The following is a 23,589-nucleotide window of genomic DNA, read 5'->3' as shown; positions in this document are numbered from 1 at the left end:
TTAAAGTATCACCGCCTGATTCAGAAGAAGTTGAATTAGTTTCAGAATCAGAACTTGAGTACCACTATTTGAAACCACCAAGAAAAGTCTTTTTCAAGACTGTGATCATCTGATGAAGAACGTTGCAAGCCTTGCAAAGAGTCTCCAACAGAAAGAGACTTTGTGTGCTCCCAGCCGAGACCGACTCTGCCCCAGCGCTCCCAAGGCGGAAACCCCGCTGGGCCTTCGGACCAAGAGTTCCTCAACAGAGTGCCGGCCTTCCCTCTGGCTACTGGACCGACGCGCCGTGCCGTAGTCCAACCCAGAACTCTCAAGAACACCAAACTTCAGTGTCTCCTGACTCCAAGACAAAACCGGCTGAACGTCTTCATGCAGCTGGATCCACACACGTGAGAATGAGTGGTGTCTAAAGTTCTGACTTCTGTCTAAAGTTCTTACTTCTATCTTATGAACTTAAGAAAGTTGAGGTTAGGGTCTCGTACGTATTAAAAGATTACTCCCTTAATATTTAATATATAAAAACCCGACCCTTTAACTTTACCATCTGCCGACGGTCACACGACTTTATTACTTTCCTAATTACAGTCTTTACATTTTCTGTTATCTGTTGTTCGTCTAAAATTGTCATGTCTTTTATTTTACCCAAATTATTTAGTCAATAAACATATAATCGTTTGTCTTTGTCTGGAACTTAATTTTAATATGGAGAACCGATGGATACGTGCAAAGAATTCACTACTTCAGAATATTGAGACTGAATAAATTGATTTTGAATGGACTCTAACTGTCCAAGCCAACTTGTACAGTTAAGTGTTTGGAATAATGTCCTCCGGATTATTCCAATAACTAAACACGGAGGTGGTGCCCCTTTTTAAGAGTGTAATATTAATTGCCAGTGATTAATAATCATATATATATCAAAGTAGTGTGTGAGCAGTGTCTCCTACATTATATATTTATGGTGCTGCCCATGTCAGGACCACATACTTTCCTACAGTCAGTTAGTGTAACGACTGTAAATGACCTTTAATGTGTTTTTATTTAGTTAACTGATATTCTTTGAAGCCAGGTTATTATTTCATTAATTATATTAGACACTAAATTCGGGACTTTTATTTTGAAAGCGTCTCGCTGTGAACCGAGAACATCTGTGTTCCTGTGAATCGTGTGTGTGCGTGTTTGAAGTGTGCCTGCATGATTTTTGCTGAACGTGATGAAATGATTTACTGTGCACCTGGCTGATGAAGGGTACAAGCTCTTACGGTGTGTCCAAAGGTGTTTTATCTCGGGGAAACAAAGTTTCGTCGCAGCAGCCTGCCTGGTGTGTTTTGACGGGAGGCTCGTCTCTGTTGCTCAGTCCTACTTCCTGAGAACTTCCTCTTACATGTACGAGAGTAACCTCCACATGTCAGACTGCTAGAGAGAGATCGTCTGATCTGTGTCGTCCAATCACACGCGTCTGTTTCGACTGTTTTAACCCTCTGACTCTTATCACTCTTAACGGTCTCATTAAGTTGTTGATCAAACTTTTATTAATCCTCCAGTTACATATTGTACATGTGTACACAGAGATCTTGAAGTTTCCAGATCTGACCCACCAGGATGTTTGGATGAAGACGTAAAAACTTTAAGACACACTCTGACATTTGACATCTGAGTTTGGCTGAATGAAAAACACAACTGACAGCTTATTGCTGGAAAAAGAAATGGTTATTGATTTCAAAAATATTCAAAAGATTTTAGAATAGGACAAATATAAGATCCTTTGAGGTGAAACAACATACAGAATACCTCTCAGTTTAAAAAGGACAGAAACAACATACGTACTGTACATGCAGGATGTTGTTTGATAGCAGATTATTACTTCTATCCAAAGTAAGTGTTGACTTCTATCCTGGATCTAACACTGAACAAAGACACTGACTTTAAAGCTAGAACCCTGCGACACAAGCTCAAACATCTTCTATCAGACTTGCATTCAATGTTTCCAACAAAACTCAACAAAAACAAAAGGTGACAACAAAATTGTAAAAAGGAAAAGTAACAAAGAAGTACGTGAAGAAAATAGGGATTTTGTTTCAGTACTCAAAATCCATATGAAGCCATTATTTTACATACTCTGCCAAAAAATTAACTGTACAGAATACTGAGCATGTCTCGTATTTCTACAGCAGTTGAATGAAATGCTGTCGACCAGTTTCCTCTTCCTCCTCTCCTCTCTCCTTACAGGCCTGGAAGAACAACACAACAAACAAAGGTACTGGGTTACTCAAGATGTGAAGATGCTTTCTGACATGTTATTCTGGCTTTTATCCATTTGATTAGCTGTGGAAGATGTCACTACAGTCTGGATCAGTGATGTGCACAAGGGGGAGGGGGCAGTGGGGGCAGTCGCCCCCCCTCGTGGCTCAATTGTTGAAACACGCGCACTAAAGTGCCCTCTTGAGAGCCAAGAAAGCATGCCAAAGTGCCCTCTTGATTGGCAAAACACACTAAACTGCCCCCTTGGCTGGTTAAAACATGATAAACTGCCCTTTTGAGCGCCAAAACATGCGCTAAAGTGCCCTCTTGGGAGCCAAAACATGCCCTAAAGTGCCCTTTCGGAAGCCAAAGCATGCTAAAAATTGCCCTCTTGGGAGCCAAAACACGCTAAAAGTGCCCTCTTGGAAGCCAAAATGCGCGCTAAAGTGCCCTTCTTTTTGCCCCTGCCCCTCAAAAAGTCCTCGCACGCCACTGTTCTGGATGTTATACAGCAGCATTGTTACCGAGAGATGATCCCGGTTTGACTTCAGAATAAACAGTTTCATCTGCTGCTGCAGGAGCTGATCGTCCTATAAATGGAGATAAGACATGGACACTGTCAGGGTTCACGTCTCCACTGGAGTAGTACACATTTTTACAGACTTGAGTTAAGTGTGAAGTAAAACAAATTGTTCTTAAGTAACGCATATCATGAACAATACATCACTTAAAGGAAATATGAGGCATAAAAACAATAAACAGCTAAACCAAGACTAACATGTTGGATGATAACGGCTGCAGGTGGATGCAGACTTTACTGACCTTTCTTCTTCTGGCCTTTATTGTGGTGGACGACTTGGGCATACAGCAGGTTGTCGTCTGAAACAGAGGGCAGATCTCAGGATTTGTTGATGAAAAGTCAAACTTAGAAAAACCCCAAAGTGTGAAGGACCAGAGAAATGTATGAGATTCACAACTCTGGTGACACCTCGTGGTAGGTTTTAATGCATACCCAAGGGATAACAAAAGATTAACAACTACTAACAACAAATAATGACCTCCAATAAAATGATACGCAACATTTCAAACCAAACTTTGAACATGACAGTTGTAACTGAGTGTACCTGCAGCTCTGGTCCTCACATCAGAGTAAACTGATCTCTCCTCTGGTGTTTGTTGTTCCACTGTGAAGACAATCACATGAATCAATACAGAAAACAAATAAATCAATACTTTTTACACTAGAGATATTTCCATTTACTTCCCGTATTTAGAGAACTCACCCTTCTTTCCAACACGTTTAAGTTGGATTGCAGAATATGTGACTTCCTGGGATCCACCTGCAACTGAAATGTACATATTCACCTACAGAATTTTATATCGATCACTTGGAATCAGGTTGCTTAAATCATTCAGTGGTTGCATTTCTAATGTTCACTGCAGAACCTCAATAGATTCAGAAACAGTAAATGATCCAGAGTAGAACATGTGGCACCTGTATATCAATGATGACACACATGCTGCAGACACAGTGATGTGGACACTCAAAGTTACTACATCATTAATAGTCACGTGTCATCAAAGGTGATATTTTCACAACGCACGCTGATAATAAGGTTGTTGTTTACAGCGATGCTAACACACCTCAAAGGCTGGAGGTGAAGCTATGGTTTAAGCTAAATGCTAGCCAGCAGTTAGAGGTGATTTAGCTTCACTTTTGAGGAGCGGTCATGTCGTCCATCTTTATATCCAGTCAATGATCCTGACTAATTTTAGGTCATTAAAGTGATCAAAGTGCTGTCAACTGAAATCTTTTCACTGATATGTAACAGGTTGTTTCTGTGATACGTGTTAATAAAAGGTATAAACTGAGTGTTTGACTGATTCATACAGAGAGACATCAGCTACAGAGCAGAGAAAACGAGACACAGTCAGAATCATATTTTTAATGTGTGTTTACCGTGTGGAGGAGAGGAGTATTCACTGCACTGACTCTCATTCAGGTTGACCACATGATCCGTGTTGGAGCTCTCAGACTGGATCGGACTAAAACATGAAGCAAATACAAAACATTTAATAAACAGGAACACTGAATGTTTTGCTGTTATCTTCAAAATGTGAGAAAACAGTTTTATACCAACCTCTTGAAGCACGTATCTGTAAAAAAGAGAAAGATTTGTTGTTACATGGTTTTGTATTGTAAGTTGTTGCTCTGCTGTTCTGTCTCATGAGGTCAGAAATGTTTTCTGTATTTCGATTCAACGTAAACACAAAACATGTAATAATAGAAGAAGAAGGTCTCACTCTTGGACGCTCTGTAGCAAAACAAAACGAGCAGAGGAATAACAAGAACGATTCCACAAACCAGCCCAACAATCAACAGTACAGGAAATGAAGAGCTGTCAGGCCTGGACACCGCTGGAATAACTAGGAAAACAATATTCATCTGAATTTATTTCCCAGTCAAAAACAAACAGTTTACAAGAAAATACAGCAATTGTTTTAATCCTACTCACCCTGAACTGACATCCAGCTCTGTGCTGACTCTCGTCCTGAGTGTTGACACTTGTAGAATCCTTCATCTGACTTTGACACTGCAGAGATATTTAACTCCCATCTGCTGTCATTTTGAATGACTTTGTCATTGTGATAGAAAAACACAATGGAGTCAAATGTTCGTCTTCTTAATTTGCAGCTCAGACTAACAGAATGTCCTTCAGTCACAGGACGGGCAGGGCTCAGCAGGATCATATCTCCATCTGTTAAACAGTCAAAGAATACCAGGTTTCAGTCAGAGATCAGCTGGTTGAGGAACTTGAGAATGAGCTGATGTAGAGAGATGAGAAAAGACATACTGGGTTTTTTTCTTTTACATTGTTGTCACTGATTTAACAGTGATCATAAAATCTGACGTTTCATCTTCATACACCTTGTGTGTCTAATGTTCAAGAAGCCTTTCAGTTGGCTGAATCTGTAAACTCACAGCTAAATATCACTAAATCCTTCACACTGGACTTTAAATGGTGACCATGGACCTAAAAACTGAAGAACACATCAGCCACAAATCTATATTCTATATTTATACATGGTTAAAATCACAGTGTGAATAAATACTCAACTATGTTTATTAAGTGAAAACCATTAATTAGTGGAGAGATGATGAAGCAGAGTGTTGGGCAGAACTCTGAACATGTCAGTGTGCTGTCCTCCTCAACACACAACGGGATGTTTGAAGTAATAAGTCAAAGAAAAACACAATGTAATGAAATCATACCCTGTACAGTGATGTTGACTGCGTTGCTGAACTCTCCTGAATCAGACACACACCAGTACACTGCATCACTGGTCCTGTCAGTGTTTATGTTGCATGTTGATCCAGTCATTGTCCCCCAGGTGGAGCAGGGTGACAGGTATCTGTCATCAGTTGAAAACCTCACTACTCTCCACTCAGTAGAGTTTCCCTCACAGCTCAGTGAGACAGAGTCAGAGGTGAAGTGTTGAGCTCTGTCAGGATTCACTGTGAGAGATGCTGATGAGTGAATATCTGAAAAACAACATGTGATAAGAGGTCAAACAGAGAACAGAGATCTTCATATAGAAAAGGCCTCCATTCAAAGAGTCCTTAGCTTTGTTTTCATTGTAACAAAGTTCAGTATTTTGGTACAAGTACTTTTTGTAAATGAGAGCAGATTTTTAGCCAAGATATCATATCTGTCTTTTTGTGTGTTGTGTTAAAGAGTGAGGACAGAAGGAAACAAGTAAATTCCATTCAGTGAGGGGGAAAGTATGAAGGTTAGCTTGATGCTAGTGAGAGAGAGGCAAGATCATAAGACCACAGTAAATTAATTTTCTTCTTTTTTCAAGATACTGTTTGTTATCATCATTTAGAAACAAGATGAACAGAGCTGATATAACATCTGTTTCTTAAGAGTTAGAAACAAACTGACCTGCAGACCAGACAAACTTAGGTTTACTGTGATTAGAGTAAAACACTGGATCTCCTCTTCCAGCTCTGCACTGATATCCTGCTGTGTGTGTCTGTCCATGAACAATGTAGGAATCCTGTTCAGTCCTGTTTAGCTCCTTAAGTCTGTAGAAGAACTTTCCTGATGAATCAGGAACCATCTTAAACCAGTAGAACCTCCATCCTGCAGATGGATCTTTAACTCTGCAGTTCAGAGTTACTGATGCTCCAGCACTCAGCCATGATGGAGACACAGTGATGACAGGCCAGGGTCCTGTTGGAAAATAATTTTTTAAATGAAAACATGTATTGATAGTGGATCAGATACATTCTGCACAATCAGTACATACAGAAGATTTACTTTAAACATATATATGAACAAAACAGCCTTTTAATGAGCTGTATAATCTTCACTGAAAGAAATGTGATGTGACTTACTGTCTGATACTGTCAGTTTGATGGGATCACTCCAATCTGTTGAAGAATGCTGCGTATGTTTCTTTCTGCCCTTACACCTGTAGTCTCCACTGTGGGATTCAGTCACAGATGAAATACTGTGTTCATTTTGATCTGAAGGTTTTTCTGAGCTGCTTGTTCTCCATTCATACTCCCACTCAGTGTCTCCTCCATCTTTGATCTCACATCTGAGAGTGATCCTCTCTCCAACGTATACTTCAGACCAGTTTGGCTGCAGAGTCACAACAGCCTTGTTTGGAACTGTTCATGTTCAAGAATTCACAGAAAGGAAACAAAAATGAACAGAAGTCCAGAGGGACAAGTGAGAATTATTTTCTTCTGGTGCCTCATCAAGTTACACATTTGTTCTTTTTTCATGTGTAAGACTGCAAAAATGTTCATGATGGAAATTCAGTGTCTCTTTCTGTGATACTCATTTTGACCACCAGAGGCAGAAGTGCACCACTACTCATGTCCTGAATCACACATCATACATACACAGTGCAAAACATAATTATATCTACATGGCTGATAAATAAGTTATACTGCTGCTGCTGAACTCAGTGACAGTAACAATAACTTTACAGAGCTGCTGGATACAGTTAAGAGTGATTTTATTACTCATACATAGAGAATATAGAGAAATAAAGTTTGAAGACGTACAGAAATTATGCCAAAGAGCATTGAAAATGTTCTGGAGGTTTGTAGTTTATGATTACTTTGATTATATCAGACACTTTAGTTTGGTTGAAAATTTGTCATCATCTGTTTGTGAAGCATTTGACAACTTGTGACTGTTGCAGCTCCCAGAGGTCATAACGAGAAACACAGCATGTGGTAGCAAACACACCACGTCACCGCCCACAATGACTGAGTGAGTTACAGACTGTTGTAAGTGACTGTATCACACAACTATACACAGTGTTGGGCCATAATGAAGACTGAAAACTAAAGTATCTTTACAGTCACTAAACTTATTCCAGCGTGAAGTCAGTGACATCATGCAGAGCTTCACTTTCCAAGTAGCTTCCCTGAACAACTGAGCACTAATCCAGTCATTTCATAATGTGCACTGAGTAAAATGACACATGTATGGAAAAACACAGCTGCTAAAACAAGTGATCAAGAGTGATACAGCAGGTGACATACAGGAAAAACATAATCAGTAAATATAGAAAAGATAAGTAGTCACCTTCAGCATGTCCGTACAGGAGTGTATTCAGCACTAAAATAAAGATTAAAACTTCATTAGACCAGAATCAAATACAAAATCCAGCTGGAGTTTCATCAGTGACAACTATTGTTTATCAATCAACAGTATCACACAGTTCTGTGATGATACAGAGCTACAGAGGTGGGAAACACATTTAAAAACCTCTTCAATATATAAAGGCCTGGTAAATAATGCAATACATGTAATTCCACAGCTATATACATAATACCTGTGATCATATACTGTACATGCATTGTCCAGGTACGTGTGCACAAACTAGTGCGTAAGTAACCAGTTGAGTAATAAACTTAACATAATCCTCCAATCTGAACCAAGACAAACAGCAACAAAGTTCATGTCTACACAACTACTACACTGATATAAATACTGACAATCACATAGAAAGTCACAGATGTACTCACAGAATAACCCGAGCACACCGAGCAGAGCGTGACCCATCTTCACATCCAGCACCGACACTGTCACTCTGCTTCTGATCAAACTTCCTACTTTGTATTGATTAATACCCAGCAGAGAGAAAAGAGCAGTTACATTTCTTAGAAATGTGAGAGCAGAGATTTTTATCAGCTTCTTCTTCAAAGTGTCAGTGTGACTCTGTTCCTCCTTCCCCTTCACCCAAAGCTCAAACTACTGGAGGTGTTGACCACAGCACACTTAGACATGTTTACATTTCCTATCCACTGAAAATAAATTGTTAGCTCATCTCCCTCAGAAAGGTTTGTTCCTCATCTTTATCTCACATCCAACAAACATGAGATCATTGGATTCAATCTTATTACAATAGTGGTTTTTTTATTCAGTTAAAGAATAAAACAACTTTTAATCTGTAAGACGTGACCTGTCCTGTGAGCTGCAGACTGATAAGATGGAGTAAAGATATCTGTAAACTGAGATGACTTTGTTTTTGCCTCATGTTACTACAATGACTCCAGATATCAAATAGGATCATCATGAGGGCAAATACAATATCATGAACAAAATACTAAAATAAACTGCAGCGTGTCTTAACGTGAGAAGAACACGTGAAGCCAGTTCTCATCTGCATGACTGAAATATGTTTCCAGTTAAACTTCACACTCATAGATGTGATGCTGTGATAGATAGAATTAGACAGGGTCATCATTCACACCCCAGTAGTGTTTTTTCCTCTTGTGGTAGAAGTTGAGTTGAGTAAAGCAGGGTGACATTTTTAGCTGCAAAAGAGTCAAAGAACATGAAAAGTTTAAAGTCAGATCACTATTACTTAGAGAATACTACAACTTTATGAGAATGAGGCTCTCAGGTAACCTCGACTTGGCATCCTGGGACTCAACTACAGCTGTCCTCGTCTCAGAGGTAAAAAGGAGCACATGCATTGTGTCGGTATCAGTTAGTGTGGTTTGGCGCCCCCTGTGGTGATCTGTGGAAGAAGCTTTTATTTCACCTGCACAGTGACTGGGGTCTATCAAGTACACTGACTGACTGACTCCACCTGATTGTAGGGCTGTCACTTTAACGCGTTAATTAGATTAATTAATTACACTGCAAATTAACACGTTATAAAAATTAACGCAAATAATTGTGAGATTCTGAATGGCAATTCAATGCGCAAGCATTTTAAATTTGGCCCATTGAATGACCCGTAGGCTACTCGGCAGTGGCACGTCACGGTAGCATTAGCACCGAGGAACTTGTCCGGACGTGTTTGTCACTTCCCACCTGCATCGCTAGTAGGGTCCTATGATTTTGCCTTCACGGAATCGCGGACGGAATCGCGGAATTGGCCGATTAAAAATGTATCGCGGAATTTGACATAATTTCACTGAAATGTTGTTCTCGTGTGGAAGAGGAACGTTTGTCTGGGGAAAACTGCACGGGGGAACAAAGTCTGGGTGGCACAACAAGTTGCCGCCCCCCTCCCCACAGACTGAGCTCCCCCGTCAAAACATTGCAAGCATGGCGAAGCAGCTGCCCACGGCTCCGTCTTCGTTGGCGAAAAAGCTGAGAAACTTGACATTTACCCCTCAGTACAGAGCCGAGCAGTTCCCGAACGACTTTTATGTGTCAGGTGAACTATTGTTTTGCAAAGAAGCAGACCTGAGAATCATAATTAAAGGTGTAATGCTGCTGCGTGAGAGTTAGCCACCTGTCCGATTCATATTATCGGCATATAATACCAGAGTGACTGTTAACTGCTGCTAACAGTAGCTGCTGTTAGCTAGTTAGCCCCGTTAGCCACAGCCTTCTTAGCTGACTCTGCCTGGGCTGGGAGCATAGTTGCCAACTCTCCCGATTCACGCGGGAGACTCCCGATTTTTAACCCTATCTCCCTCGATGCTCCTGGTCAGTAATTTCTCCCGTTAATCTCCCGATTTTACAGTAAAGGAAACAAGTAAGATTGTGTCCCTATATTTGTTGCAGTATCTGGCAACCCTGGCCTGCCTGTGTGGATGAGCAGGTGTGTGATTGTTACTGATAAATCCCGCAATCCGGCTTTTCCGACCTGAAAATGAGGCTCTCGTGAATCATGCAAATCCGTTTTTCTTTTTTTTTGGGGGGGGGGGGGCGTTGCGCAAGGCACGGTCGGTCGGGTATTGATAAACATAATGACATTGGATTTTGATGATGACGTGATTTTTGTCGGTTTAATATCACGAGCGAATGGGGAATTTAAGTTGCACACAGTGAAAGCACCACACCCCAAGTTATCTTGAAATCGATTATTATTGTCATTACTGCTATTTGTACCGTTGAAGTTGAGTGACTGAAATCCTCGTCATCCTATTCAAAGGCTGCAACGGGCGACTCATCGAACCGGGGTGAAGTTAGTTTCAGTTTGGATATTCTGTGGATATCGGGTCCAGCTGAGACTTTACTGAGGTTCTCCCAGTGTCAGCAGCAGGAGGACGGTCAGCTCACCTCTCAGAGCCTGGCGCTGAAACACTGAGACTGATTTAGGGACCGTCATTAAATTACTTAGCATAAATAAATTAATACAAAATAACTGCTGTTTTTTAGAATATCTTTCATGTCATGTGACCCAGTGACTCCAAACCAGCTGCAGATTGTATCAGTAAACTGGATGAGTAAGACACCTATTGTTATTGTATTTTAGTGCTTCCTCTATTTGATATGAATATTAATATGCAGAAATTATGATGAATTATTATGATAAATATTATGAATTATTTCTCAATAGCTTCCATAGCATGTGGCTCACTGACTTCTGAAATGCTCAGGATGTTAACATATTTTCAAGCAGCAATGTCAGCTTCTACACTATTTTGTCTCATGTCTTAGATTCTGATTCTGAAATTCTGAAAATGATTTTCTTTTCAAAAATCTCACGAGTAGGTGAGATTTAAAGGGTCATTTTTCAAATTTTTTTCTGGGGGGGCATGCCCCCAGACCCTCCTAGTGTTGCTAGGTTATCAACTCAGAGCACAGCTGCTATAAAAAAAATTAGGGGAAACACTGTTCTAAGAATTTTGGACATGTGTGGTTTAAAATACAAGGCAAGAAATTATGACAAATAAATCGCACACCTGGTGAAGGAACCTTGTTACTTGGGCCGATACACCGATGAAATAAATCTCCCTATTTTTCACAACCCAATGTTGGCAAGTATGGCTGGGAGGCTTTTCTGGATCTGCCTGAGAGCTGACCATGTTTTTATTCAATGAAACCCATAAAAACACAAAATATACTAACGTTACTGTATGAAGACATGATGAAGTCAAAATATTGTTGATCCACTTTACTGTACTGTACAGTATTGAGGAAAAATGTTTGTCCCCTCACTTAATTTAAGGTAATTGCTATTTAATTTATGTACATTTTAGTTCTTTACATTAAAAACACACTGTTTTTGGTAGTATGATAAGAGTAAGTCAGGATTCCCAAAAATTAAAACGGAAAAAACAGAATTCCCAAAAATTAAAACGGAAAAAATGGAATTTGGGAAGGAATAAAATGGAATTTGGGAAAAAATAAAACGGATTTTATAGGGCCCTATGCTAGTCAAAGCAGGGGGGACCGGACATGGACTCGACTCAAGGGAGCGAGGCGAGCACATCGTTTCTAGGGCCTTTGAACGGCAAGTTTATTTTTAAAAAGAACGAAGACGGGACTATCAACAAGAACGCAGTGATTTGTAGCTTTTGTAAAAAAGAATTCTCCTATCACCGAAGCTGCTCCAGCTTGACTTATCATTTAAACGCTAAATTTTATTTATTTAAGTGTATTTGTATTGCATTTTTGAATGATGCACCTGGCCTAATTGGTTTGCTGGGATGTGCTTGACCATTTTCTTTTAAATTTCATTCATGAAACACACTTCACCAATAAAAATGTGGATTTCAAATCTTCTCTTCTTAGTGTTTTCAGTTGATAGGTCATGCAATGTCCTAGAATTTGAATTCTTTATTTGGGAACCTTTAGCAGATACGAGATTAAAATGCGATTAATTAGATTAGTAAATTACAAATCCTGTAATTAATTAGATTATTTTTTTTAATCGCCTGACAGCCCTACCTGATAGTGTTCATTTATAATAAGGTTTAAGACGTTTCATTGACCTGTCTCATTATCAACTTAAATCACATGTCCTTATCATTGCTACCTGGTAACCTCACACTGGTACACTGTGTTACCATCCTTTAAGAAGAAGACTCCCTGTACAGCTCAGTGCTGCACCGTCAGGACTTACTGTTATAGTCAATGAACACTGGTCTGAAAAACTTAGATATTACTCTCCCTGATTCACCACTTTATCTAATAGTTCTCCACTAGTCTGCACACCACAACACACCGTCAGGCCAAGTGACAAGCGTTTCTTACTGTAATACTCATTGTGACCACAAGAGGCTCACCAGCACCACTACTCATATACTGAATAAGATGAAAAGCATCCATGATGCTCCAGTGGAGTTTTCATTTCTTTCTGCACTCCAAGCACAACCTGCATCTATTATATGTTGACAAGTTATGTTACATGACTGTCATGTTTCTTTTGGTGAGGAATATGTCAAACATGGCACCAGTCTGCCCTCAGTGCCACAGCTGTAATTCTGGGTATTATCAGCAAGTCACATCAAGGATTTACATTTTATGACCTCATACGTGTTATTATTCGTATTCTGATATATCAGCATTCTGTTGTTACACAATAGTTAATGGTCATAGTGATCAGTGTCAGTTGCAGCAGTTAGAGTACAGTGTGTTTGTGACTAAACTAACCCCACTCCTATGTTCAACTTACCCCATACACGGGGTAAGTTGTGCCATAAGACCACTTTTTTTAGACATGCTATATTATCAAAACAGTTATGTTTACACTCATTCTGTTTGTTTGAAGGGATGCACAACATCCTGAAATATATACAGATATATTAGTTAGTGACAAAACAATGATTGCCTTGATGTAGAGATCCTAAATATGAAAAATCTCTCATCTTACCCCAGTCTCTCCTAGTAGTTCACAATCAGGCAATTTCACTGGAAAAAACAAATACGTTTTCTACACAAAGAAAGGAAAATATTAATGTATAATGTTTGCCGAATTAACAAGTTCGCCTAGATAGTTAAGAATGTGTTATAGACAGAGCTTCATGAAATGTTTACAGTTACTTCTAACGCAACAATTCTTAAAATTTAGTTTTATTTCAATGGAGTCTGGTGAGTCTTTTTTCTCCAAAGAGGCAGCATGTTCGTGTTTACTGAACATGTTCAATTTTCAATGTTTACTATCAATATGTGATATTCTGTAATACATTTGTTTAAAATGTTGAAATCAGTTCAAACAGCTGCTGGAAGGTAAGAAACACGTCAGACACAGAAGCAGACAAGATGCACTTTAAACATGACAACTTTTTACAAAGAAAGAAACATCTGAATATTTTGTATTTAATGCCGAATTTGAAAGAAGGCACCAATTATTTATAATTTGTTGGAGCCGTTTCACAAAGTTTGTTAAGTTTCTCCTCATGATGCGGCAACTCTTAAAATCACATGATTGTTAAGGGAGTCTGGTGACGTTGCCGTTACTTGTAAATTTACTTCATTGCATGGAACAAGTCCATGAGTTTCACACACGCACACACGTGCACACACGCAGTAGCTCAACAATTAGATAAAGTTGGTCAAAACAAGTCAAAAAGTTGTAGTCATATTGTTTTTATTGTTTGTCACGTGATCCTTCGTCTACTCCCTGCACTAGTGCATTGCCCATAGGAAGTATGTATTCCTATAGAAAAGTGTGAGGTTAAGTAGCTTTTTCATGGATGGCCAAATGAGGTTGTGTTGTGAGATAGTGAGGTTGACATCAGGGATATAATTGGCCGTTTTTGACTACTTTTGATTTTACCATTATATTTCACCGTACAAACTATTTACCTTGCCTTGTTTGGTGTCATTATTTTCAGCACAAATTCACATGTGTGACTGTACAGTTATTTTTTGTATTTTGACATACTGTATTAACACAGTGTACCTAAAATCTCAAAAAACATAAAAACCGAGTAGGAAAAAGTTAGATTTTTTACTGTGAAAACCACAAATATGTTTAACGAACCATTTTTAGTACTTATAATGCAAATATAAATTGTTGTTTGCTAAATTTGTCCATGAGTTTTTAACATGTACAAAGTTATATGTAACTATTTACATTTAAATGCAGGCAATGCCCCAGGCTCAGGCATGAAGAGCTGCACTGCCTGCTCCACATTCAGCAGTCTCCTCATTGTTTTGACTCACAACACAAAAAAACGACTACACTACACACAAAAAACACTACACCAAACACTGCCATTTTTACCGTTTCTTCCTGCACCAGACACAAAGCAAACGTGACGGCAATGTTCGCAAAAAAGGCGTGGCGGACATTATTTACCGCTTTATCCACTTTGTTGTCCTTGCATTCGCGAATCTCCTCAGACCGGAACAGACTGGGTCCGGACTCGTTCAGTTTCATTAATCCACAACAGTCAGTTTAGATGCACAGAATGGGACTGAACCGTTGGCAAAATCCCGGTCCAGCTCGCGCCGCTGCAGGTATAAATCCGCTTGTTTCTTAAGGTGTGTCGTGGAGTTGGGCTCTGCAGTGATTGGCTCCGGTGCGCAGGTGGCTATGGTGTGCAGTGATTGGCTCTGGTGCTCACGTGACTATGGTGGCTATGGTTAGCAATGCTAGCGGAATTTGTAAAGCATTTCTGAAACAATTTATCAACGGTATCATTGTAGTCCAAACAAATGCGACGTTGCACACCCTTTAACCACGGAGCAGCCATGTTGTAAGTCTCAGGTCAGTCTGATCCTGATCCGCAGAGATATTTGAGGCAAACACACACAGATAGACAGACAGAGATTCCTTGCTTTTGTAGTGAACCTTAGTGAGTGACCTTTTTATGCAACCAGGTAGTCAGCCAAGCTCCTCCCTTGGCTCCTCCCCCTGCCCAGGTGCAGTATAAAAGGCCTCAGTTGGCTCAATTCAGCCTCTTGCTGGTCCCTGGTGGTGGCTGTCTGCTGAAGGTGGTGAGTAGGGTGCCCATGTTGGTTTCCTGATGGTTCAGAGTTGTCCCCCTCACTAACCATGTGCCTCTTTGTGTTTTAGGTCACCTGTTGCTATTCTGTTTTGTTCTGTTTTCGGCTTTGTTTTTGTTAGGTTTGTCCTTTCTTTTCCCTGATTTTCTTTTGGACCAGCTTCTTCATCTGTTTTGGCCTTATCTGTCTACTTTGTTCGTTTTGTATGGTTTTGATTAGTTTATCTGGATCCAGATTTATTAAGTTTGAATGCAATTGAATACACTTGTTGTCTTTGTGTTGACATTGTTTATCAATTGGGTTGTTTAACTTTTGATTGTCTTTGTTTTAGGAAGTGTGTTTCTTGATTTTCAGTGTGGACTGGGTGTCCTCAGGTGGAAGGCTCGGCATCGTGGTGGAACCTCACTCCTGTTGCATGCAAATTGGCACTGAGGCTCTTTTAGTGCATGTTTGGTTTGTAATGTTTGTAGTGTTGTCCCCCAGAATAGTGAGATGATGGTTCCTTGCAGTAGTCTTCCCCCGCTGAGGCCCCAGCCCACTGATTTAGTTTTATACTCATTTTATTTGAGTCTTAGTATTAGTATAGTTGTTGTCTTTTGATTATCTTCTGTTAATAAAAACATGTCCTTTATTTGAAATCTTTTTTTTTGGTTTCCTTTACAACATTATAAATAAAAACATTTGTTCTGTTTATCTACGGTCTCATCAGTCTCGACCCTGTGCCCTTTATACTGTTTGGTGTTCACATCCTGGGGTGTAAGTCCCCAGGTGGCGTTGTTGGTCCCTAAATTGGTTTCTTCCCTACTTATCTTTATTTCCCCTCCCCCTTATTTACCTTTAAATAAAATCCGCTCCTTGCCACACTTTTATAGAGGGATGTTCAGTCTTCCTATCAGAGTGCGCAGGTAACAAAGAGTTCCATGTGAAGGAATGAAAGAGGATGTGTTGATGTGCACAGTTTAGTCTTTAGGACCAGAGATGAGACGTAAAGAGGCTCTGCTTCATGTTCACAGTCCGATAACTGAGGAGCGACACTAAAAGTGAAACTAACAAGTAGGTGATGTGGTGAGTTTACCCTCGACTGACTCAGAGGAGATTTGCAGCCTCCAGCTCAGTTCCAGCAGCGGTTTTAACCTGAAACGGGACCTCCACCTCCTCAGTGATGTTCCTCACACTGTCACGACTGGAAGCATTTCAGCGACAGAAGACGTCCTGCAGGTGAACTTTACTGTGTAACACATTTATGCGAATAGAGGAATGAGGAAAACCAGGAAGACTTTTTCTTTTTCCATCGTGCACTTCATCACTAAACTTGATATGTCAAGATTAAAGTCGATCAGCTCATAAACACAGTATTGTCACTTTGAGGACTTTGGAGAGCTTGTGTGTCTTGTGAATTCTGAGATTAAAGTCAGAATTCTGACTTTTCTCAGAATTCTGAGAATAAAGTCAGAAGTCTGCATATGTAAATTATTTTTTTTTTTTTGAGTTCTGACTTTAAAGTCAGAACAAAAAAAAAAATTCACATGTGGCCCTAATCCTCTTCCATAGCAAACACCTGTGAAGTAATGTGTTTTATATTTTGGTTAGGGATGCACAATATGGATTGTTTATACTGATCAAATAACAACAGTTGGTCTGTGTTTTCATTTAAGCCATCCTTTTTCTTTTCATGTTAATTATTAACAGATTATTTGCAGTCACATGATTCCTATGTCGTGAATTTCAGGTGTGGAGCGGAAGTGAAAAGTACAACGGAAAGAAAAAAGCTACAGTTCTTATGTGTTGTTCATTTACAACAAATAACATTAACGTTACAACATACGGAAACAGTTAGCTCCCGAATGTTTGAGACATTGAAGACAATGGATGATAAAAATCCAGAGAGACATCAGTCAGTATTTCAATATAAAACAGCATATTTGATCAACATCAGCTTCCGTTAGACAACAGCTAATGTTAGCAATTCAACTGCCAACATAATCTGTCTTCTAACGGAAGCTAATGTTTATCAAATGTTGTTTTACCTTGAAATATGGCCCGACGTCCCACTAGATCTTCAGTCTCCATCACCTCATCAGTGGCTGGTCATTGCAAAATGGTGAAATGGTAACTTTTTTTTCAGATTACCACATTTATACAAGTTGCAACCTAGAACAAAAAACAGCAACATTACATTATTCCAGCATTCAAGCGTCGCACCCTGAACCTGATGTCAGGGTAAAATGTGTGAATATAGTCCAAGTAAGTATTTTAAGAGGAACCTTGTGTGTCACTACATGTATTACTCTGAATCATAAATCACTTCCTGCCTTCCATCTGCAGTTTGCGCCATTAGCTACGGAATGACGTGACATCCTATGCAAACAAAGTGTTTGGCCTTGCTACCTCACCAAGATATTAATGTCAAAGACTCCGTTTTAGCTCTTCTTTATGCTGCTGTGTGTTATTTGTTTATAAGGAATACTTTAGACATTTGGACTTGACTAGAGAAGGGTAAAACAGATGTGCAACACAGCTACAAAGGTACGATAACTACCTCTATGTTTGACTTTCTGGCTGTCTGTATCACCAAAAGTCAGCAGCACTGTCGAGACAGTTTCACTGCTGATTAAAGGTGTGTCAGAAGTTGCCAAAGTTGAACCTATTTTTAATATTTTTTGAATGATTTGCTTGGAAATGTGTCAGAGTGATTTCACTGTAATTACCTCATTTGTTTTGTAAAGAATTCTGATGTGACCAGGCCTCCAGTACCTCAGTCGAACACGGTTTCTGTCATTTCAGTGAGAGGCATTTCCTCCCTTACCTCTCGCCAGACATGTGACTCAAGTCATTTGCTGCACTTCAATGTAAAAGCTATCAACACGTTGAGATTGTCGACAGAGACCTTTTAACTGATGTTAAACTATCCTCATGAATCTCTGCCTCAACACCAAGTTCAAATCATGGATGTATTATGAATGAATTTTTAATCTCAGTGTTACACTAATATTCTTCCGTGCTACCTCCCAGAGTAACGATGCTTCGGTGATTGAAGGTGAATGAATGATCTTTGATTCTTTTATCCTCATCTGTATTTTTGTTTCTCATTTGCTCTTTTGTAAGATGTTTTATATACTGTATGTCGAGTGTGGTCTTTGGTTTCTAGGTATTTCTTTGTATCTTTCTATCAGTCTTGTTATGTCATACATAGTAACTCCTGCATATGAAATACTTGAATCAGCTGTACAACAGACTGATTAATCTGACTTCAATAAACAGATTACTGACACAGATGAACTTGTGAGTCATTTGCGGACAGCGCTGTGTTGAGAGGACAGGAAACAGTGATCTGCAATACAGGTGTGTTCTCTGTCAGGGGAAGGTTTACCTGAGCTGACGGTGGAGACAGTCCTGACTGTTGGGTTTGGAAAATGTCCAAGTCTCCGCCCCTGAGAGTTTGTAACCATCAACAAGAGAGAAATTATTTCAAGTAGTGACCATACAAACATTCTCACCTGCCGGTCTCAGTAATTTCCTTTTGTTGACTCCTTTCTGTTGCACACCTCCCCATCCTCATCCACAAGTCTTCATCTTAACTTATTACACCAATGAGGAAACAGCCAGCTTGGAACTGTTCCACAAATGTTATTAGTGGAGACTTTGCACCCACACTGGTCCGACTACCTGAGTTTGTGGTCCTGTAAAGTTTCCAGCGCAGGTTCAGAGTGAAACCACAATTGCATTTTAACAATATTCATCAGAAGACAAATATTAAGATTAAGTACATGATGACATCACTTCCTGTGTGTCTGTAACATCATACAGCACATGAGAACAAGCAGACATCCTGCAGGAGTCCAGTACAGGAGAGATGGGATATGAATCATGATGTCATGTTATGGATAAATACATCATGTAGAGAAATGAAAGGTATGAATGTAACTTGTATAACATACACCTGGTGTACGAGGTCGACATGTTTCTCAGCATTACTTCAGTAAAGTGAACACAGAGCAGATCTCAGATCAGTTTAACAACAGAGTTTGATGAGCGGTCCTGTCAAAATAATGGACAACATGAAGGTGAAAAACAACATTTCCTCCTCCTTCAATTCCATTATTCTTTATCTGGTCTGACTCTTATATTAGGACACTTACTGTCCTCAGCTGTCACAATACATCCTGTCTGTCATCAGTGAGTGAAACATCAAAATGATGTCCTTGGTCATGGTGGTGTGCAGGGCCCACAGTCACTACGTTAACAATCAGTCAACATACAAAGTGACTGAGCCTCCTGCTACATTTTATTACTGAGCAGACATTTATTACCACAGTAAAACATCAGTAAACACTTCTGTTTGTTTATATGATGCAGGTTGTGTTTGGAGTGCAGAGAGAAATGAAAACTCCACTGGAGCACCATGGATGCTTCTCACCTTATTCAGTATATGAGTAGTGGTGCAGGTGAGCCTCTTGTGGTTACAGTGAGTATTACAGAAAGAAACAATGTCACCTGACCTGACGGTGTGTGAGGTGTGAAAACTAGTGGAGAACTATTATTATCTCATATTAGACAAAGTGGTGAATCAAGGAGAGTAATATCTAAGTTTTTCAGACCAGTGTTCATTGACTGTAACAGTAAGTCCTGACGGTGCAGCACTGAGCTGTACAGGGAGTCTTCTTCTTCTTAAAGGATGGTAACACAGTGTACCAGTGTGAGGTTACCAGGTAGCAATGATAAGGACATGTGATTTAAGTTAATACAGAGACAGGTCAATGAAACGTCTTAAACTTTATTATAAATGAACACTATCAGGTGGATGAGTCAGTCAGTCAGTGTACTTGATAGACCCCAGTCACTGTGCAGGTGAAATAAAAGCTTCTTCCACAGATCACCACAGGGGGCGCCAAACCACACTAACTGATACTGACACAATGCATGTGCTCCTTTTTACCTCTGAGACGAGGGCGGCTGTAGTTGAGTCCCAGGACGCCAAGTCAAGGTTACCTGAGAGCCTCATTCTCATAAAGTTGTAGTACTCTCTAAGTAATAGTGATCTGACTTTAAACTTTTCATGTTCTTTGACTCTTTTGCAGCTGAAAATGTCACCCTGCTTTACTCGACTCAACTTCTACTGCAAGAGAAAAAAAACACACTCCTGAGGTGTGAATGATGACATTGTCTAATTCTATCTATCACAGCATCACGTCATCATGTGTGAAGTTTAACTGGAAACATATTTCAGTCATGCTGATGAGAACTGGCTTCACGTGTTCTTCTCACTGTAAGACACACAGCAGTTTATTTTAGTATTTTGTTCATGATATTTTATTTCCCGTCATGATGATCCTGTTTGATATCTGGAGTCATTGTAGTAACATGAGGCAAAAACAAAGTCATCTCAGTTTACAGATATCTTTACTCCATCTTATCAGGCTGCAGCTCACAGAACAGGTCACGTCTTACAGAGTAAAGTTGTTTAAAAGTTGTGAAACATTAATAGCTAATATAAAACTCTGCCTTTTTAGATTAATATCTGAAGACACCTGACTGATAATCTTTTCAAATTTGTCTAATTTTATTCTTTAACTGAATAAAACACCACTTTGAAAATGTCTTTATTTTCTAAAGTCAAACAAAAAACAAAGTACAGGCTCTGTGGATGAAACAACTGTTGGACAAAATAACAATACAATTTCATTGTGATGTAATGTGATTAAATTCAATGATCTTATGTTTGTTGTATGTGAGATTAAAATGAGGAAGAAGAAATGAGGGAGATGAGCTAAACATTTATTTCAAGTGGACAGGAAATGTAAACATGAGTGCTGTGGTCAACACCTGCAGTAGTTTCAGTTAAGTGTGAAGGGGAAGTAAGAACAGTGTCACACAGACACTCTGAAGAAGAAGCTGATGAAAAACTGCTCTCACATTTCTAAGGAATGTAATTAGAAAATACAAAGTAGGAAGTTGGATCAGAAGCAGAGTGACAGTGTCGGTGCTGGATGTGAAGATGGGTCACGCTCTGCTCGGTGTGCTCGGGTTATTCTGTGAGTACATCTGTGACTTTCTATGTGATTGTCAGTATTTATATCAGTGTAGTAGTTGTGTAGACATGAACTTTGTTGCTGTTTGTCTTGGTTCAGATTGGAGGATTATGTTAAGTTTATTACTCAACTGTTTACTTCCGCACTAGTTCGTGCACACGTACCCGGACAATGCATGTACAGTATATGATCACAGGTATTATGTATATAGCTGTGGAATAACATGTATTGCTTATTTACCAGGCCTTTATATATTGAAGAGGTTTTTAAATGTGTTTCCCACCTCTGTAGCTCTGTATCATCACAGAACTGTGTGATACTGTTGATTGATAAACAATAGTTGTCACTGATGAAACTCCAGCTGGATTTTGTATTTGATTCTGGTCTAATGAAGTTTTCATCTTTATTTTAGTGCTGAATACACTCCTGTACGGACATGCTGAAGGTGACTAGTTATCTTTTCTATATTTACTGATTATGTTTGTCCTGTATGTCACCTGCTGTATCACTCTTGATCACTTGTTTTAGCAGCTGTGTTTTTCCATATATGTGTCATTTTACTCAGTGCACATTATGAAATGACTGGATTAGTGCTCAGTTATTCAGGGAAGATACTTGGAAAGTGTAGCTCTGCATGATGCCACTGACTTCACACTGGAATAAGTTTAGTGACTGTAAAGATACTTTAGTCTTCAGTCTTCATTATGGCCCAACACTGTGTATAGTTGTGTGATACAGTCACTTACAACAGTCTGTCACTCACTCAGTCATCGTGGGCGGTGACGTGGTGTGTTTGCTGCCACATGCTGTGTTTCTCGTTATGATCTCTGGGAGCTGCAACAGTCACAAGTTGTCAAATGCTTCACAAACACATAATGACAAATTATTAACCAAACTAAAGTGTCTGATATAATCAAAGTAATCATGAACTACAACCTCCAGAACAGTTTCAATGCTCTTTATCATTTCTGTACGTCTTTAAACTTTATTTCTCTCTATTCTCTATGTATGAGTAATAAAATCACTCTTAACTGTATCCAGCAGCTCTGTAAAGTTATTGTTACTGTCACAGAGTTCAGCAGCAGTATAACTTATGTATAAGCCATGTTGATATAATCATGTTTTGCACTGTGTATGTGTGATGTGTGATTCAGGACATAGCAGTGGTGCACTTCTGCCTCTGGTGGACAAAATGAGTATTACAGAAAGAGACACAATTTCCATCACAAACATTTTTGCTGTCTTACACACACATGAAAAAAGAACAAATGTGTAACTTAGAAAATGAAGCACCAGAAGAAAATAATTCTCACTTGTCCCTCTGGGCTTCTGTACATGTTTGTTTCCTTTCTGTGAATTCTTGAACATGAACAGGTCCAAACAAGGCTGTTGTGACTCTGCAGCCAAACTGGACTGAAGTATACAGAGGAGAGAGGATCACTCTCAGATGTGAGATCAAAGATGGAGGAGACACTGAGTGGGAGTATGAATGGAGAACAAGCAGCTCAGAAAAACCTTTAGATCAAAATGAACACAGTATTACATCTGTGACTGGATCCCACAGAGGAGACTACAGGTGTAAGGGCAGAAAGAAACATACGCAGCATTCTTCAACAGATTGGAGTGATCCCATCAAACTGACAGTATCAGACAGTAAGTCACATCACATTTCTTTCAAAGTGAAGATTATACAGCTCATTAAAAGCCTGTTTTTGTTCATATATATGTCTACAGTTTTTCTCAATTGCTAAAACACTAAAACATTCTCATTCTCAAAACACATTCTGCTCTCTAATGCACATGTCATCAAGTGGCAACAATCAAATACAAAAAGAGAACACGTCATTGATTAAACACAACCACTCAAAACTAATTTCACTTGTTTCAAATCATGTGACACAACCAATATAAGCCAGTTCAGAGAGCAAACAGGTAAATCTTCTGCAAGCCATGGATTTAGTCTGTGGTGATATAGGTGAGGAACCATGTCAGGGCTGGATACGGCACACAAGAGGTTTCTTCCCCCGGTTGCCTCAGAAGGGAAAATATTGCTTGTGATGTGGACAAAGTGCTCTGGCCTGATCCAGCCCAAAGACAAGAAGAAGCGCATTGATCACATGTTTACTCCTTTGATTTTTGTATTGTAT

The 23,589-nt window shown here is 39.5% G+C and overlaps 1 protein-coding gene and 1 long non-coding RNA gene across 2 annotated transcripts in view; one reads left to right on the top strand and one right to left on the bottom strand.

The window, feature by feature from the left end:
• The window catches only part of LOC115588980 (uncharacterized), a 654,211-nt gene that overhangs the window by 350,482 nt on the left and 280,140 nt on the right, over positions 1-23,589 (top strand). The gene's annotated exons all lie outside the window — the stretch shown is intronic.
• Positions 6,650-8,384, bottom strand: LOC115589015 (uncharacterized). The gene is made up of 3 exons (XR_003985463.1): positions 8,297-8,384; positions 7,854-7,886; positions 6,650-6,922 (listed from the first exon to the last, which is right to left on the bottom strand). It is a non-coding gene; the product is annotated as an uncharacterized LOC115589015 (long non-coding RNA).

Source organism: Sparus aurata, chromosome 10 (assembly GCF_900880675.1).
Source record: "Sparus aurata chromosome 10, fSpaAur1.1, whole genome shotgun sequence".
NCBI classification, from domain to species: domain Eukaryota; kingdom Metazoa; phylum Chordata; class Actinopteri; order Spariformes; family Sparidae; genus Sparus; species Sparus aurata.
The sequence above is the reverse complement of the archived record's forward strand: the minus strand, read 5'-3'. Positions and strand labels throughout refer to the sequence as shown.